This window comes from Scylla paramamosain, unplaced genomic scaffold (genome assembly GCF_035594125.1).
Source record: "Scylla paramamosain isolate STU-SP2022 unplaced genomic scaffold, ASM3559412v1 Contig9, whole genome shotgun sequence".
NCBI classification, from domain to species: Eukaryota; Metazoa; Arthropoda; class Malacostraca; order Decapoda; family Portunidae; genus Scylla; species Scylla paramamosain.
The window spans coordinates 772501-787500 of record NW_026973674.1 but is presented as its reverse complement, the minus strand read 5'-3'; the positions used below and the strand labels follow the sequence as shown (position 1 = coordinate 787500).

The 15000-nt window shown below is 39.7% G+C and overlaps 1 long non-coding RNA gene across 2 annotated transcripts in view; it reads right to left on the bottom strand.

The window, feature by feature from the left end:
• Window positions 1–2071: 2071 nt before the first annotated feature.
• The window catches only part of LOC135096907 (uncharacterized), a 13329-nt gene continuing 400 nt past the window's right edge, over window positions 2072–15000 (bottom strand). Inside the window, exons 1-5 of one of the 2 annotated variants that reach the window (XR_010265153.1) lie at window positions 13018–15000; window positions 12677–12922; window positions 12502–12579; window positions 9650–11866; window positions 2072–9571 (exon numbers count right to left, since the gene is read on the bottom strand). The exon at window positions 13018–15000 is cut by the window's right edge and continues 395 nt beyond it. This is a non-coding gene — a long non-coding RNA (uncharacterized LOC135096907). Of the gene's footprint in view, window positions 11867–12501; window positions 12580–12676; window positions 12923–13017 lie in introns of both variants that reach the window. The other variant, XR_010265152.1, reaches the window with a different exon arrangement.

The window sequence follows — 15000 nt, the reverse complement described above, 5'->3', positions numbered from 1 at the left end:
TCCCTGGCAACGCAGTTTTGCCACCTCAATCTGACGATGGCTGTACACAACTAACGATAATCATGGCTGAATACAGTGATGCTTCTGTTGTCAAGGCTCTAACAATAAGTGAGATTGATAAAATGAAAAATGCCCAGTTAAAACAAGCCTTGTCTGCTCTCATAAATGAACCAAGAGATGAGGAGCCATCAAACAGAATCCTTCTGGAAGAGCTTCGAAGCCTCAGAGTAGCAGTAGCAGAGGTGGCATCACTGAATCAAGAGAAGTTCAGACTCTGATTGAGAAATTCAGAACTGCTTTTGACATGATCCATCAACAACAGCGATTCCTAGAGTCATTAGATGCTAAGGAAAGACAACAGAGTCTCATCATAACAGGCCCACCAGAGGATAGAGATGATCTTGGTGCAACTGACGATGAGAAAGTAATGAATGTGATGAACGCGGTAAGCCCTACCGAAGCAGTTGATCGAACCGGATGGATTGTGAGGCGACTGGCACAACAGAATGAAAGGAAAATGACACCGATTCACGTCACTGTTGGCGACGAAAATCAAAGAGACAGGATACTTCATGCAGCCAAAAATTTACAGAACGCTGGAGCACAGATGTCGCGAGTGTACATTAAAAAGCACGTCCACCTTGCAATCAGGAGAGAAACTGCTCGTCTGCAGAAGAGGGAGCGAGAAGAGCGAGAGAAAGCTGAGAATGCCGGAGTAAATATCACTTACGATTGGAAGAACCGCGTGCTGCCAAGAGATGGCGTCATTATCGACAGCTTCACTCCTCGTTTTTTTTTTGTGTGTGCAAACAGAGAGGTGAAGCTTTGTTGGTGGAATATTGCTGGTCTCAAAGACAAGTTACAAGAGCCAAGTATACTGAAGTTTATTCTGGACTTTGACATCGTCTGGATTCTTGAAGCCACAAAATATTACAACGTACAAGTACCGGGATTTAGTGTGTGCCGAAATGTGTCAAGAAGTGGACGCAATAGAGGAGTGGTGATGCTTGGCCAGGATGCACTGATGCACAGTGTGAAGCAAGTTGACGTGGATGCTGAGGACCAGATATGCCACGGTGGTTTTGTGATGCATTCCAGAACTGAAGTTAGAAGGCGTATATATACCTCCAGATGCCTCCCCTTATTGTCATGATGCTCAGTGCGGAGTACTGACGCAGCACACTGTGGATGCCGGCACCACTGTCGTCATGGGCGATTTCAACGCAACTGTAAGGAGGCAGGACATAGGCAGGTAAACACACAAACATACATACATACATACACAGTTGCCACTTCAAAATAACATAACATTACTAAGAATATATTTGGCAGCAATGTACAGTATTCATGCCATCGCCTTCCCCACTATTACTACTACTACTACTACTACTACTACTACAATAAGTGTTAGTACAAATATATGAACATACATGCATACACACTTATAGAGGAGGAGGAGGAGGAGGAGGAGGAGGGAGAGAGAGAGAGAGAGAGAGAGAGAGAGAGAGAGAGAGAGAGAGAGAGAGAGAGAGAGAGAGAGAGAGAGAGAGAGAGAGAGAGAGAGAGAGATGTTAGTAGCCCAATAATAATAATAATAATAATAATAATAATAATAATAATGGTAATATATATATATATATATATATATATATATATATATATATATATATATATATATATATATATATATATATATATATATATATATATATATATATATCAATTTTTGCTACACCCTGTAAATAATATTAATCCTATTATTATTATCATTATTATTATTATTATTATTATTACTATTATTATTATTATTATTATTATTATTATTATTATTATTATTATTATTGATGTTATTATCATTACTTTTATGATGATGATGATTATTATTATTATTATTATTAGTAGTAGTAGTAGTGTTGCCACCACTGTGTTGTCATGTATGTGTGCACACTGTCTCTAGCCTCTGTGGCGACTATGTGTCGGTGGGCGTAGCTTGGTATCGGAAACGACGATTTTCTTTCTCGATAATCATCACTCACAACATCCTTGTGCAAGTGGGTTATCAAAGTTAGTCTGGCGTGTTGCAGTTTATTTAGAAAATATAAATTGTCTTACAGCTCAACAACAGTGTTCTTCTTTACTACTCAATCACACGACAAAGGTTATAAGCAAAGTTATTAAGACTCTTGCGTCTTGATCAGAGTCTAAGTCTTTGAGTAACTCAAGTCAGAGCGACACGGGTTGTGCGTCTGTACTATCTTGGTGAGTGGCTGCTACTCTAAAAGTGACTTGAGGATTGTCCGAGAGGTGTCGAGGCATACGTCATAGATTTCCATAGCCAATAATATCAAGAAAAATGAATGACGTTTTAATCTCCACCCAATGGGAGGTAAGCCTTTAACAAGCTGAATGGGCATAAAACAAACCGGCTGTTTATAGTTAAGCTTGGCTGTTATCAATTCAACTTCCTGTTCACCTCTTGCACAATTCTTCTAATACTAGCGTTAGATTCTCTAACGCGTCTCTAATTTCCTTCTAATTCTACTCTTATATCTATTCTTTTCTTCATGCAAAGTAGTGCCTATTACAGGGCTCGGCAGCTACCGTTTGTCGTCCCGACAAAATTGTTATGCAATAAATTCTATTTACAGTATTTCATGCTTGCTGTTCTTTACATACATATTCTATTTACAATATTACATGCTTGCTGTTCTTTACATACCTATCACAGGGTTACGGCTCGGAAATGTGTTTCATTTCGATGGATGAATTCTTGAGTTTCTTGTACATACTCGTAAGTATCATTGATATTGTGCTCAATGTGACTATCAAGACAAATGGAAGTACATATATTATATACCACATAGTACCTTTGTGTGTTTTTGACACTTGCGTTACAAGTCTTTTCTTGTTAATCTTTCTGATTTTCAAAGGAGGAGCTCTGTCTGGGAATTTCATAGTAATGTCCTGTAAAACATTTTCTCTATTAAGTACAATAGTCTTTTTCCTATTTGCTACTGTTGTGAGTGTGGGGCTATGAAGTTCACATTGATCTGGTACACGATATAAGCCTTCTATTGATGCTATCTGAGGTTGAAATCCTGGGCATATGACTGATACAGTTGTCTTGTTTGGAAAATATAAGTAGTGAGATTCCTGGATAGTTTCATGACGTGGTGTGGGAGTTTCTTCCTTGAAATGACAATTACGTACAATGGATATATTTTTCACCAAGGATGCGGCACATGAGTGACTCAATGCTTCATTGAAAGTAAAATAAGTAGCTGAGCAAATGTACAAGTCTACGTTAGTTTTCTTACAGTGCAATAGATCATCATTTACTATAACACTTTCTTTCAAACCATTTATGGATAGGATGTAATTTGTTGGAGATGTTATATCAGTATCAACTGTTATAATGGAACTATTAAATTTCATTGGGAAAGGAATCAGATTATACATGTGATATTTCAATTCTGATGAAAATGGTATGTCAATGAGTACTCCAGTATCATTTATGAATGAATTAAGAATGGGATAATATAGAGCAATATTATTTGAATCAAAGAAAGGTTGAAAATTTCACTCATATTTTGCTTGTTGAGTTATGTTTAGAAGTTGTGATATTGAAAATAATGTGTATGTAACATGTCCAGCATTAGCCGTAACTAAGTCTTGAATTAACTGTTCCATTTCAGCATTTAGTTAATTTATCTTAATGTGCAACTGATCCAAGACCATGAAAATTTCCAGGGATTCCTTCAATTTAGAGTTCTCTGTGCTTAAGGTTTCTATGCTATTAATCATCTCATCTATGGTAAGTTGTATATCTTCTGTTTCTTCTTGTAAGACATCGATTCTGGACACTGAGTTTTGTAGATTATTTACATTTGAGCGAAGTTCTGCATACAAACCAATATTTGTTACTCCAAGACCTACTAACGATCCGATCGCTATTGCGATACCTACTCCTCTTTTGCTTTTGCTATGTAGGAAGTTATTTTCTATTTTGGTGACCTTCGTCTGTATAGCATCTAATTTCTTCTCTAATCTCACATTGGATATCTCACTAATTATCAATTTGTCTTTTACCATCTGTAACCCATTATTGATATGTCTGACATTTTCTCTTACAACATTTATATTGTCAAATTTCAATAGTACTCTTACTGATTGGTTCACAATGATCATGTCGCCGATTTTCCTTACTAAAGCTCCGGGCCTCACAGGGTCCCAGGCTGTTGCTAGAACTACTATAGCTGAGAACATGCATGCCACTTGTTTCATCTTTACCTGTAAAAAGAATAACAATCTATGTTCAACTCATTTAATATTTCTTCAACATACTCATAAAATTCAGATTCTAATGAGAGTTCATTGGTGCAAATTAATGGCAAAACTTGTTTTCTATGACTTCTTAATTTCTTCCTGTAATCATGGCTTTCGTCGTCTGCTGCGTGGTGACTTGTTTCTGTCTGTGCACTATCAGTTCCTGTTTCTACATTGTTTGTGTCTGTTTCTGTCTTGTCTGTTACTATGCTATTTGTTTCATCACTATCTATGACTGCATAATCACCAAATTCATTCATGTTTGTCTGTTTGAGCTCATCTGCATGGCGTACACTGATATCACCAGTTTCCAAATTTCGTATTGTGAATTTATTTCCACTATATTGTGCAATGACTTTATACGGACCCTTGAACTTGGGCGAAAGTTTGTTGCTATGTCCTATTGGCGTGTGTAGTTTGACCATGACTATATTTCCTGGCTGTATTTTTATTTCTCGTGCCCTTTTATGTTGTTGTTTTGTTAAGTATTGTGAGTATTGATTCATGTGATTTCTGATACGTTGGTAAATTTCCTTGAATTTATTGATTCTAGTTAGTATGAAATCATCATAGTTATAGACATGACGCGGTGCTGACTCTAGAAGTGAGTACGGTAAATTCTTATCCTCTCCAAAAAGAATATAATGTGGCGTTTCACCTGTGGCTGAATTGATTTGTGTGTTCAAAGCACATGTGACGTGTGGGATCCATGTGTCCCACGTAATGCTGTGTGGATTTATCAATGTACGTAGACAAGTGATGACTTTTCTATTAAGTCTTTCCACAACTCCGTTACTTTCCGGTTTGTAGGCGTGTACATTTATTTTCTTTTTGTTGAAAATGCGACATATTTCTACTAGAATAGCGTTATTAAATTCAGGACCATTGTCAGTGATGATAGTTTTTGGGGTTGTGTATGGACATATTACTTTTTCAAATATAGTTGTAGCGATTGTTCTGCTTTCTTGTTCTGTATTGGCTGTAAAATGCAAAATCTGGAGAAGTAATCGATGATTACTAGTAAATATTTAAATCCATTATTAGATAGGGGCAACTCCAAGGTATCAAGGTGAATTCTATCCCACGGTTTCTCAGGAATTGGGTAATTCAACATTGGTGCTGGTGTGCGTGTGTGTCCTTTTGTTTCTGCGCAAACGTTACAATTATCTATATGATTGTAGATTTGTTTTCTCATGTCTGTCCAATAGTATTTCAGTTGTGCTTGTCTATAAGCCTTTTCTTTTCCTGGGTGAGAACTAGTTGCACAATCATGAATGAAGTGCAAGACATTTGGTACCAACTCTTTGGGTATAACTAACTGTTTCACTTTTCCACGTGATACTCCTTTGCATGTTATTTCGGTATTGCGGTATAGCAATCCATTATGTAATTGGAATTCCGATAGTTTATATTTCTTTTGTAGTATCTGTGCTTCTCTGTCTGTATTACCTTCAAGGTGCTCTATTATTTGCTTCAAAGTGTCATCTTTTCTTTGTTCTGAGTATACAAGTTCATTGTCTAATGTGGTTAGTTCTTGGATACTGCATACTACACTATTTACTTCTCCGTGTGAGACTATGTTTCGTGATAGAGCATCGGCTGCTGTATTTTTCTTTCCTGGTATGTATTCAAAGTTTATTTCATAATTCTGCAGTGTCACAAACCAACGTGCTAAGCGTCCTCTTAAATTCTTGTGTTTAAACAGATTCTGAATTGCGGTGTGGTCTGTCCACACTCTAATCTTGTAACCCAATATGATATCTCTGAAGTGTTCTAGACAATATATCACTGCTAAAGTCTCGCGTTCTGTGATGCTATAATTCTTTTCTGCAGCTGTGCAAAGTCTGGAAGCATATGCAATTGGGTGTGGATTACCATTTCTTTCCTGCAATAGTATTCCTCCTAACCCTATGTCAGAGGCATCTGTACACAAGATGAACTCTTTTGTGTAATCTGGGAAAATCAATACTGGCGAACTTGTGAGCTTGTTTTTCAGTGTTTCAAATGCTTTGGTTTGGGAAGGACCCCAAGAGAATGTAGTATTCTTTTTCAGGAGTGAACTCAATGGTTGTGCTATGTCAGCGTAATTCTTGATAAATTTTCTATAATATCCTGTTAGTCCTAAGAAACTTCTTACTTTTTCAACTGAGGTTGGTTGAGGAAATTGTTTTACGACGTCTACCTTTGACTGTACTGTCCTCAGACCTTGACTGTCTATTTGATGACCTAAGTAAGTTACTTCCTCTTGTAGAAAGCGACATTTTTCCAACTTGATCTTTAATCCTGCTGATACGAGTCTGGTGAAGACTTGGTTTAGTTTGTGGAAGTGTTCTTCTTCTGTTTGTGAAACTATTAAAATGTCATCAAGGAAAACACTAGCAGTCTTCCCAATCAAACCTTGTAGGACATTGTTCATTAATCTCATGTAAGTAAGTGGGCTGTTCGATAATCCGAATGGCATTCTACGAAATTGATAATGTCCTGTTGGTGTAGAAAATGCTGTCAATGGACGTGAAGCTTCATCGAGCTCTATTTGCCAAAATGCAGATTTTATGTCAATTGTGCTAAATAACTTATTTGAAGTGCCTAGACTTCGAAGAACATCAGAAATAACTGGAAGCGGAAGTCTGTCTGGAATTGTTTTCTTGTTGAGTTCCCTGTAATCAATCACTGGTCTCATGGTACCGTCCGGTTTGGGCACAAGTATTAGTGGAAAATTCCACTCACTGTCACTAGGTTCTATGACATCTTGTGACAACATATCTTCAATCAATTTATCAACAGTGGCAAGTTTAGAATGCGGTAGTCTATATGCGGGAACGTAAATAGGCTGTGTTCCTGGCTGGAGTTTGATTTTGTGCTGCAATAGAGTTGTTTTACCCAAGGCTTCTCCTGGCAAAGCAACTGCTGCTTTATGCAGGTGTAGTAAGTGTACTAGTTCTTTCTCAAGATCTGGACGACTAGTGGGAGCGAGGTGTTTCTTTATCTCTTTCTCACTCTGTGAGGATTCTTGTAGCGAAAACACTTGTGCTATTTGTTCATCTTTATCAGAGCTAAGGTCTTGATTATTGATTATTTCTATAGCTTTACTGACTTGGAAACGTCCTAACTCTGTTCCTTTCTTAATAGTTACGTCTGTGTGAAGCGTGTTGATGACAAATACTTCAGATTTACCCCTGTTTGTATGGTAAAGACCACTTTCTAAATTTATTCCACGAATACGTGACGACTCGCTTAAGGCAATCGCTGTCACATGATCACTTATTCCTTTTAGACTAACCTTTACCTTGCAAATAGACTGAGCCTGCAACAGCGTGCACTCTGTTACAGAACCTGAAACAATTTTCAAGGCTTCGGTTGGTGCATGTTGTTTGTTCTTTTGGGTTATCAGTGGGGAATTTGTCTTTTCATGACGTTCCGTAGGAATGCAATTCTCGTCAAGTACTGGTGATGAATTGTTTAAGTACCGCTCTGCCACGTTATTATCTGAGGGAACTGTGTTTACTTCTGTCTTAGGTTGTTGACTAACTGGTGCCAGGACATCTTGGCTGCGGGTGTTAACGAATGGTAGAAACTTGTAAGATATTTTAACTCCTCCCTTCGCAGGGAAGATAGTTATGTCTTCATCTCGCATTGTGTCATATCCAATGAGTAAGTTTCCTGGGAACGCTTGCTGTTCTACCACAACAGCTGTTAATTCAAACATGTAATAGTTCCCAAAAGTTACAGTTATCTGTGTTTCTCCTAAAGGTGTGAGTTTGTTTCCGGTAACTCCATGAATGTTGAATGTGGTTGGCTCAATAATGACCAAACCAGGTTTCGCTTTTCTTAGAAAATCTAGACTGATTAAGTTTATACGTGCTCCTGTGTCTAGAAACATGTGACTGGGTTCATCAAACACTCGTCCAGCTATGAGCGGACCTCCGGAGTTGTCATTTATATAGATAACTTCCTTTACTTCCTGGCTTTTATCTAAGTTGGAGTACCATGGCTGTGCTTTGGATTCTTTTATTTCCTGGTTTTGATATGAAATGTGGCGAGTTGACCTTCTGTTGGCTACTGATGAAGTGACTAAGTTGTACTGTTTTTTTTCTTTTTGGCCATTGTGAAAATCCTGACTTCTAGCACGACAGTCTGCTGTCCTGTGCCCAATTCTGTGATGATAAGTACACCAAGGAGGATTTCTACATACTGATTCTTTGTGACCTTTATACTGACAGTTGGAACAGGTGATATTAGCGTAGCAGTCCCTTGCAGAGTTTCCAAATTTGTGGCAATTGTAACATTCAATTGTTTGTCTTTGTCTAGAAGGACTCCTACCATTATAAGGTGTTGTGGTTCTAGATTGTGATCGTCCTTGCCTTTGTGTGGTTGGTGTGCGTGAGTCTGAGCTAGCAGCTAACACATATGTACTGCAAGTAGGATCTATTTCTGCATAGCCTTTGAGTAGGCAATCTACCTCACCTAACTGTATGTTTGGTTTGATGTCTTTATAGAGTCTTTCCTGTACTACACCCTTGTTTGATTTGACAATTTGTGCTAGCATCATAACGAGAGCCATGTTTTTCAAGGAGATTTGTTTGGGTTCATTTTTCACAGACCAATCTGAGTTTTCAAAGATTGCTTCGATGTCTCTTGCTTGTGTATCCAACCTTGAAATGAATGCTGTTTGTGTCTCGTTTTGTTCTGGAGCTATTTTCAGAAACTTGACCATGGCGCGTATTGGATCTCTATCGCTTTTTGTTGTGAAGTGCTTTTTAAAAGCTTTGATGTACTCATCAAATGTTTTGATGTTGTCTAAATGTGAATATACTATGACGTGACGAGCTGTGCCCTTAACAGCGTCAATGTGTTCTTTGAAACATTCTATTTTTAAGTTATCCTCAACAATACCTTTGTTTTTGATCAAAGTTTCTATTCTTTTGACATACTGATTTAAATCAATAGTATCAGGTTCTCCACTGAATTTTGGGATATCAGCAACAGTGGTGATGATTGAATGTTTTACTACGTTAGCGTTTGTCATGGTGGAGTTTCTACTTTCACGTAAAGCTCGTAAACTGCGAGTAAAGATAGGACTAGTTCGACTTGAAACTTGACTAGGTAGTGGCATACATGTGTACAATTTACATACCTTGTCCTATGATGATGGGTAGTGTGTGTGATAATGTTGGGAGACGCTCTACAATAAGGCAGTTATACTCAATGTTTCTTCGTGCTCAGTCATTCCTCAGGCATACACAAACTGTTGGTGCACTGGGTATTAGATAAAGTATTACATGAATATAATTACATTAATGATTGACAGGTTGAATACTGTTACCAAAGTATAGACAAGTGAGTAGCGATGTCCTCTTGAGCGGCGGCTGCTAGTGGCGGCGTGCTGTGGCTGATGGCTGTGTGCAGCGGCTGCTGGTGGCGGCGTGCTGTGGCTGATGGCTGTGTGCGGCGGCTGCTGGGGCGGCGCTGATCCTGCTCTCGTCTCTGGCTGCGGTTTCCTCTTCTAAGTCTCTTCTTAGTATTTAGATATTGGTCTCGTTGTTTGGTGGTATTAATTGAGAGTTACTCTTGAGTTTGATCGTGTGAGTAGTGGCTCGGGAGTGTGATGAGGTGTGGCGCGGTGCTGCGCGGTGCGGGACTTGTGCACACTTGTGGGGTTGACCTTGACTCACTGTGTTGGCTGGGGAAGCGTTATTGCTGTTGTTTCCGTTGCTGCTGTTTGTTTTTAATGTTTGTAAACTCTTCTTACTCTTCGGAGGTTGTTTAGGCTTCAGAATCCCAATAAGCTGAACACCACTGTGTTGCCACCACTGTGTTGTCATGTATATGTGCACACTGTCTCTAGCCTCTGTGGCGACTATGTGTCGGTGGGCGTAGCTTGGTATCGGAAACGACGATTTTCTTTCTCGATAATCATCACTCACAACATCCTTGTGCAAGTGGGTTATCAAAGTTAGTCTGGCGTGTTGCAGTTTATTTAGAAAATATAAATTGTCTTACAGCTCAACAACAGTGTTCTTCTTTACTACTCAATCACACGACAAAGGTTATAAGCAAAGTTATTAAGACTCTTGCGTCTTGATCAGAGTCTAAGTCTTTGAGTAACTCAAGTCAGAGCGACACGGGTTGTGCGTCTGTACTATCTTGGTGAGTGGCTGCTACTCTAAAAGTGACTTGAGGATTGTCCGAGAGGTGTCGAGGCATACGTCATAGATTTCCATAGCCAATAATATCAAGAAAAATGAATGACGTTTTAATCTCCACCCAATGGGAGGTAAGCCTTTAACAAGCTGAATGGGCATGAAACAAACCGGCTGTTTATAGTTAAGCTTGGCTGTTATCAATTCAACGTCCTGTTCACCTCTTGCACAATTCTTCTAATACTAGCGTTAGATTCTCTAACGCGTCTCTAATTTCCTTCTAATTCTACTCTTATATCTATTCTTTTCTTCATGCAAAGTAGTGCCTATTACAGTAGTAGTAGTAGTAGTAGTAGTAGTAGTAGTAGTAGTAGTAGTAGTAGCAGTAGCAGCAGTAGTAGTAGTAGTAGTGGTAGTAGTAGTAGTAGTAGTAGTAGTAGTAGTAGTAGTATCATAATTATTGTCATTATTATTACTTTTATGAGTAATAGTAGTAGTAGTAAACAAACTTACACACACACACACACACACACACACACACACACACACACACACACACGAGCCTGGAGAAGATCAGGTCACACAGGCTCAGGTCAGGTCTCTCACCACTGACTGTTTCATAAAGCCACAGTGATGGTTTGCAAGGTTCTCAAAAGTGTTTCTCCTGTCACTAATGCAGAAATGTTGTTAATCTGTCACTACAACCTTAAAAAATATTAAAAACCCTTACAACTTCAACTAGAACCTTTTAAAAGAGTGTTTCTCCTGTCAATAATGCAGAAATGTTGTTAATCTGTCACTACAACCTTAAAAAAATAAAAATAAAAAAAAACTTTACTAGAGTCTTTTAAAAATGTTTTTCCTGTCAGTAATGCAGATGTTGTTAATCTGTCACCTCAACCCTGAAAACACCCTTAAAAACCTTACATCTTCGACTAGAGCTTTTTTAAAAGAGTGTTTCTCCTGTCAGTAATGCAGAAATATTGTTAATCTGTTACTGGAACCTTAAAAACATCCTTAAAAACCTGCATCATTTCAACTAGAGCCTTTTAAAAGAGTGTTTCTCCTGTTGTTAATCTATCACTAGAGCCTTAAGAACACCCTTAAAAACCCTTACAACTTCAACTAGAGCCTTTTAAAAGAGCATTCCTCCTATTTCTCCTTCAAGTTCACCTACAGTCCCTCCTCCCCCTATCTCTCTCTCTCTCTCTCTCTCTCTCTCTCTCTCTCTCTCTCTCTCTCTCTCTCTCTCTCTCTCTCTCTCTCCACACAGTCCACAGCGACATGCTGGATTGGTTGACAAGCCTGCAGTAGCTGTCAACCAGGTCTGCTAAGCTCTCTGCTCCGCCAATGGAGGGGCAGGTGATGGTGATGGTGAGGGCTTCTGTAGTACCTGCTACCTGCAACATAAGCCTGGGGTAGTGGTGGTGGTGGTGGTGGTGGTGGCGGTGATTAGAGGAGAAGAAAGAGGAAGGATTTGATGAGGACGGTAATTGTAGTAGTAGTAGCAGCAGTAGTAATAGTAGTGAGAGACCCCACCCACACCTCTCTCGCTTCTTCTCATCTCTCTCTCCCTCCCGGTCCTTTTCCCATTTAAATCCGTCACCTACCCACTTCCCCCCCCCCTCTCTCTCTCTCTCTCTCTCTCTCTCTCTCTCTCTCTCTCTCTCTCTCTCTCTCTCTCTCTCTCTCTCTCTCTCTCTCTCTCTCTCTTTCACCGTCACTCACTATCGTCATCACTCTCACCTTAAACTGCACCAGAGCCTTCCTGTGTTGCTCGCAGCTGCTCTGTAAGGTCTCCACGCTCTAAATCTGCTCAAAGTTTGCCATGTGTTGTGCTTGGAGTAGTAGTAGTAGTAGTAGTAGTAGTAGTAGTAGTAGTAGTAGTAGTAGTAGTAGTAGTAGTAGTAGTAGTAGTAGTAGTAGGGTTAGTAGTAGTAGTAGTAGTAGTAGTAGTAGTAGCAGTAGTAGTAGTAGTAGTAGTAGTAGTAGTAGTAGTAGTAGTAGTGACAGTAGTAGTAGTAGTGGTACTTACGGCAGAGGCAGAATCTGTCCAGTAGGAAATACCAACACTTGGGCCGACAAGCAGAGTGACAGGAATAGACCAACCACACTGAAAATAGTAGTAGTAGTAGTAGTAGTAGTAGTAGTAAGTATCGACAGTACTACAAGACTCACATACAAACACTTCAGTAACACTTAACACTTACGCCGAGTGCACAGCGGAAGTTTTCGATGTCAAACTTTCCAACTTTTCCCAAAATCTCGAGGCACTTGAAGTGAGATTCGTAATCGAAGAACGCCGAGAATTTCTTAAAGTTTCCCTGCAAAGCCTTACGTAACGTTTTCTGTTTGGTGGTGTTGATGATGTAGGCCGGTAGGAATTCATGTAGACCGACTTCCTTCTCCGGCTGCTCAAGATTTGACTTCTTGTCCATCGCGCATCCGTTCATCCGCTGCGGAGAAAACGGGGGTGTTAGTTTTGCCGTCGCAGGGGGTACCGCTCAGATTTCAAGGGGGACCTAAATCGTGTTGTTTTCCGCAGTTTTACCTTAAAGACTCGCTTGATTTCGATGCAAGTGAGCTGGATGGCTGTGTCGAAATCCATGCCTTCTGCCGCCCTGCTTTCATCCTCCAGGTAGTCACTCTTAACCTGGAAATAGTCATAATAGTAGTAGTAATAGGGATAGTATAGATCACTCTCCCTGAAAATTAAAGACGAGGTTTGCTTTGGGAGTACAGGGGTCTTAACTCTTTACTGTCGAAGAGGACAAATATGTCCTCCTTGGAATACATGGTTTTAACTCTGAACTCTGTATCAGAGTTCGCTCGCCGGTCAGGACATACAAGTCCCGTTTCAGCTTTCGATCGGCACCTTTGTTTACACTGGAATGGTTGCCGCTTCTCGGATGAACCAGGACACTGAGAGCAGGTGGATGCGTGCCGGAGGTTGCGCAAAGCAGCCACTTTCACTGCATCATGGATGTATCCCCAGGTAAAGCACAATTATGACAAAATTTGCTGTGATAAACGCACACCTAAAGATCATATTTACATCCCAAAAATCCTCATATCACCCTTTGCCAAACATCTGTAGTGCTTGTTTAAAGGTGACATTTCTGTCCTATCAGGCAAATGAATACTATTATATAAATGAGTAATATTTTCGTCTTTGTTATACTACCGATATATTTTTGCAGTGACATGCAAATAGTTTTGTTATATATTAAACTTGGTTTGATTTACACTATAACACCATAGATGTGTAATGAATTAAAAACAATGAGTGACAAGTAAATATTCTTGCAAGACCCTCTCGTTGCTGCAGTACTACTGCATTCTGCGGACAAAATAAAAGTTCCAACACCACCGAAAGGCTGGTGGAAACATTGTTAGCTGCCAGTGATGCCGAAGTTAGCGGGGATGAGTGTTATGAAGTGGATGAAGGAAATCAAATCAAATCTGCATTTTGTTGACAACACGACACTAGACAAAACTGACAAAATATGCAAGGTGAGACCTCTAGTTAACCACCTACAGGAGAAGTTTCCACAAATCCCCACGACAGAAAACCTGTGTGTAGATGAGCAAATGGTCCCTTCCAAGGTCAGTCATGTATAACAGCATTGTGAAGAGAATAAGGAAGTGAAAGGACGATATGAAGAGAGAGGTAAACATTCAAGAAATAAAAAAAACTCATAAATGGGGTTATAAGATATTTGTGTTGGCAGACAGCATGGGTGTGGTGTGTGATTTTATGCCTTATACTAGAAAAATTCAAGCTGTTGGCAAGCCTGATGTTCCAGATCTCAAACCAATCTCGAATGCAGTACTGCATCTTGCTGAAAGTATACCGAGCATGAATAATCACAGACTGTACTTTGACAGTTGGTTCACATCTGTGCCCCTCCTTGAACATCTAGCCTCGAGGGGAATATGGTGTTCTGGCACAGTGCAGGCAAGGAGGCTAGAAGGTTTGACGTTCAAGTCAGAGACAACTTGCAGCTCAAGGTACAGGTTGTCATGATGAATGGGAAACGAAAACTGGGGACACTAAAATTTCAGGTGTCAAGTGGATGGATACCAAGTCAGTGTGTCTTGTATCATCATTTACAACATCATGGCCAACAGAGAAATGTTCCAGGCACGACAAGAACACTAAAGACAGAGTTGAAACCCCCACGCCCAACATTGTAGCAGATTGTAACAAACATATGGCAGGTGTTGATTTGTGTGACCAATTGCTTGCTTACAACCTTCAAAGCAAGGAAATACTATCAGAGGCTTGTATTTCACTTACTTGACATGACTGTGGTAAACTGTTGGTTACAGTACAGACGATCAGCAACTGCTGTGGGAGTGAGTCCCTTCTCGTAAGCAGAATATTCTCTGTGAGTTCAGGCTAAGACTATCAAGGTCCCTGATGTGTGGTGGAAAGATGTGACAAGTAAAAGAGGAAGACCTTCAAATGCTGTGGACAGTGCCTTTGCTCAGAAGAGGAAAACTGGGAGAGCCACCAAGAAAATTCCAGAAA